Consider the following 4,517-nt stretch of genomic DNA (forward strand, 5'->3'; position numbering starts at 1 on the left):
GTGGGCATCACTTGGAGCAGCAGTTTCCCGGGTAGGAGCCGGGTCTGGAGGAGAGGACCCTGCGTGGCAGAACCTGGTGGGTGCAGTCCAGACGGTTGCCCAACCCCTCCCCGAAGACACTGTGAACCTGGTCAGTCTTGCTGGTCCCACTAAGCCCCTCCCCACCACGGCCATCTGGAGCTCCCCTCTGCCGGCGGGAAGGCACACTTTCATCCGTGGAAGCGGTTGGTCATGTGGATGGTGGCCGACAAGCACGGGCAGCCCGTTGGTCCCAGTCCGGACTCACATTTTTGGTTAGGGAGCTGTCCGTGTCTCTGGGAGGCAGGCAGGAGGGAGCACAACCCCCAGCCTGGGCTTGTTAGGACACAGGCTTCCTAACCTCTGTTCTCACACCTTCCCCAGTGCGCTGGAGCGACTTCTGCTTTCTGTTCCCTCCCAACTACATTCTTGTTATAAATGGTCCTGCAGATACCCTTCGGGGTGGGGGTGTCTGCCCAGTCCCCTAGACCTGCCCCTAGCTGGTCTCACACCCAGGCCACACCCCTGCCTTGGCCTGGGCCCCAGTCGATTGGATCAGCAAAGATCTCTTTAGAGACTGGAACTGGTATCTGGATTCAGCTAGTCTGTCTCAGCATACAGCATGGCTGGCACTGAGATGCCCATGAAGCCTTGGCTAATGAGGGACCTGTCATCCATCCCACGAGCACAGAAGCAGGGAGAGACAACCTTCAGGGAAAGAAGATTGTGAGAACTGAACAGAGGGACAGAGAAGTGGCACCAGGAGGCTCCCCAGGCACCAGCTTAGACCTACAGGAGCCCAGCTTCCTCTGGGTTCAAAACAGATGCCAGAGTCTCCCGATAAATTCCTCTTTTGTTCTGAGCCATCCAGAGGGGACAGAGGCCAACTTGGGGAATCTAAGACCATAAGTAATTCCCACTTCTAACTAGTTTTATGCAATGGTGGTATTTGTCCTCCCGGGAAAGTACAGAGAGGTGACCCACCCTCTTCCATAGAAAAATCTGCAGATTTTTGGCCTAGTTGACTGGCCTTCCTTGTCTTACTTCACCCCCAGAAACCCTGAGAACCACCTGCTAGGTCTTCAGGTTCCTGCTGCCACTTGAAGGGCTTTTGAAGTGCGTTGAACTTGCTGGAACAAGTCCTCTGTTAAGCCTGATAACTGGCCGGTCAGCACTGAGGTAAAGCCTGGAAGCGGTGGTGATTTCCTCAGATAGAAACCCAATTATACTGGCTACAGTTATCGGTGATTTGATTTAAATAATTATGTTTATTTTTAAAAGAGGACCCCAGTCTCCCCTCTTTTACACTCTGCCCTGCTACTCATCCTTTCATCAATAGTTAATCCATGTGTCTTTTTAAAAAATTATTTGCTTATTTAATGTATTTTTAAAATTTACTTGGAGGGGGGAGTAATTAGGTTTATTCATTTGTCTATTTTACTGGAGGTGCTGGGGTTGAACCCAGGACCTCACGCACGCTAGCCACACACTCCACCACTGAGCTACGCCCTCCCCCTTTAGTCCATGTGTTCTTAAAGCTTGTTTCTTCGAGGACAAAACTGAGTTTAAATGTCAGAAAATGGTCATCTTATCCTTGGGCCGGAGGCACCTGAGCCGCTTAATTTCTGAAAATGGAAGTGCTTGCTGTCAAATGGCACCGAGGCAGGAAGCAGTGACAACAGCTGGTTCAGCCTTCATGGTGGCCGGGCTGGGGAGGGGACAGAGCTGGGCCCAGGGTCTGACTCTTGGTCCGGGAACGTCCCCCTCTGCCGGCACCCCGGTGTCTGTGGTGCCTGGGTGAAGCACCCGAGGTGTTTCACGGGCGGCGGCTCGCCTTCTTCCACAGACATCACAGTAGACGTCTTGGTGTCAAAGGCATGACAGAAGGTCTGAAGGTCTTCAGTCGGAGACCAGCTGCTGCTTTCCTTGGGGTGATGAGGTCAGTGAAGCTTCTGCTCCTCAGCAGGGCTAACGGTGGTCTGGGGAGGTGGGGAGGGGCCTGCCGCTGGGGCTGTGGCGTCCTGCCCTCCTGCCCTGGTCCACCAGCTGCTACAAGCTGTTTCCCCTGCTCCAAGAGCTCCCAGGACCCTTTTAATCTGGTTCCTGAAGACTTCCCAAATCCTACCTGCTCACCACCACACCCATCCCAGCCCTGGCCGTGCCTTCCTTCTTCCCGACCTGTTCCTGTACCACTGGCCCCCCTGCAGGGAAAACGCAGATTTCCCCTGAAGCTAAAGGGCTGAGGTCCAGAGGCCCCACCTGCCCAAGGCCCTGGGAAGACACTAGTCATTTCTCTTTGAAGTTTTACCCTCTTTTCTTTTTGATCAGTGATCCCCACCCCCCCCCATGCCAAATCACGTCAGTTTCAGGGTCTGCCTCGGTCTGTATCTTTTTCTTCTTTGCACAATGCTTCCTGTTCACATGTTCTCTCTGCCGGATGTCTCCTGAGGGTGGTCGTTGAGCCACCAGAGTGGGGGACGCCAAAGGCGGAACCCCAGCGCCTCCTGTGTTCAACCAGGGCAACTCCTCCTGGGCGTGTTTAATATGTTGTGCTCTCGCTTGAAGAAGTGTCCTGGAACTCTAAGAAACTGTGAAAACCCTGGTAGGCCATGGCTGGTGGCTTGAACGTTAAGGTCAAAAGCTAATACGTGTGACGTGATATTTTGGCCGTGAGCATGGGGTAACAGTTTGCTGTGACACTAATTTGAAAAGATATCAGTGACTTGGACAGTGAGTCAGCACAACTCTTCCCAAGTCAGCGCAGCCTCTGGGGTGAAACATGCAGGTAAGTAGAGTGCGTGGTCCGTAAGGTGCTGCTTTTCCTTCTTTGTGTGTGAGTGTAGGGACCTGGCATGTTGATGAAGCCATGAGACTTTTACTCAGACCACAGAGCATTCGGACAGAGATGAGCTGGACCTGGGAAGACAGGCGACAGGAGCGTCTGGGAGAGAGCTGGACCGTGTCAGCAGTTGGCAGGTCTCCCGAGAGCTGTGCACAGACAGGGATTCAACATGGAGCTGCACTGGGGCCCTTCCACAGACACTATACGTACATTAGTTTTCCCTCCCGAGAATGACCATGGCCTAGAGAACCTTTCCGTCAGAAAAGGGGATATTCAGTAGTGACAAAGAGGTGTCCAAAGACCATGTCCAAGTGTTTCAGCACAAACTGAAAACTAGTTACCAGACAACAGGACAACAGAAAGATGGTTGAGGGTCACAACAAATCAGCAGGTGAACCAGCAGCAGTGGTGACTGTAGAAAGGAGCGGCAGAGCGCCATTCACGGGAGACGGCCAAAGCCAGTCTCCCTCTCAGCGTGACGCAGGCTTGTTTCCATGTCTGGGGGAGCTGTGGGGCGGCTGGTGCCCCCAGGCACCTGGGTCTCCTCCCCCCTCAAGCCTCAGCAGACTGCAGGAGATGCGCGCAGGGAGGGTGGACCTGTCACCGCAGAGAAAGGGAGGTCGAGGTGCGGGCAGGCTCTGAAGGTAGGAAGGGATGGAAGGTGTGCAAGGGCTGGGGAGGCAACAGTGGAAGCTGATGTCATCATGTAGGAGGGACCCTGCCGAGGTCCTGAGGTGTGGGTGTCACTGGGTTCTGCCTGCCCCTCTGCTTCCCTGGCCTCCCTCTCCCCTCCCCACCCGGCAGACACCGAGGGCTCTTCTTCAAAGACCTTGAATCAACAGCCTGGGTTGGGCCACAGCTCCTAGCACGTGTCTGGGGCCCCAGAGTAAAAGCTTCCTCATTCTGGTTTGGGTTGGGGCATGTTGCGGGGGAAGGAGTGGGTAATTGCCAGCTCACTGCCCGCCAGTTCCTCACCGTCCATCTAAAGAGAGCACAGCCAGCAGAGCCCAGCTGTGGACACGAGCTCCCAGCTTACATTCCCACTCAGAGACGCCGGGGGAACCCACAGCAGAATGAGCCTGACTTCCCTCTAAGAGGACCCCAGTATCCCCAGACTTCCAGAAGAACGTCAGGGGAGTACAATGAAGGTCCACAAAGACAGGGACCTCGGGGCAAACGGCTAAGTAAAAACAAGAGAAAGTCAAACTGAAAGTCCAATTGTCGTCCTCAGAAACATTCTAGAAAACACTGCATGCTCGTAACAGGCAGAGTAGGAAAGAAATTAAAATCTGATTCCTGAACCTAAAATCCCAGGGAAGAGATGACGCTAGAGCCAGTGTGTCTTCCAGGACGCAGCTCAATGTGGACAGGTGGGGACGTACCTGAGGAGAGGTCACCAGGCTCAGGAGTAAGACGTCTCACCACTAGGACTTCAGAGAGAAAGAGAGAAGGGTGAGTAACACTAGGACGTAACAGGAGAACTTCCCATGCAGAAAGAAGACGTGACTCAGGAGACTGACCCCTCTGAGGGCTGAGGAAGTCCGGACGAGGCCAGAGGGAACTTCAGGACATCAGATGAGGAACCAAGACGGCCTCAGACCCGTCAGCAAGGGTTCAGAGGACACTGGGGCAATAGAGACTTCAGGGGTGAAACGGC

At 54.2% G+C, this 4,517-nt stretch overlaps 1 long non-coding RNA gene across 1 annotated transcript; it reads right to left on the bottom strand.

Annotated features, from left to right (window-relative positions):
- Positions 1 to 1,309: 1,309 nt before the first annotated feature.
- Positions 1,310 to 4,517, bottom strand: LOC116668615. The gene is made up of 3 exons (XR_004325836.1): positions 4,381 to 4,517; positions 4,243 to 4,290; positions 1,310 to 3,457 (listed from the first exon to the last, which is right to left on the bottom strand). It is a non-coding gene; the product is annotated as an uncharacterized LOC116668615 (long non-coding RNA).

The sequence above is a fragment of the Camelus ferus genome, chromosome 14 (assembly GCF_009834535.1).
Source record: "Camelus ferus isolate YT-003-E chromosome 14, BCGSAC_Cfer_1.0, whole genome shotgun sequence".
Classification (NCBI taxonomy): Eukaryota; Metazoa; Chordata; class Mammalia; order Artiodactyla; family Camelidae; genus Camelus; species Camelus ferus.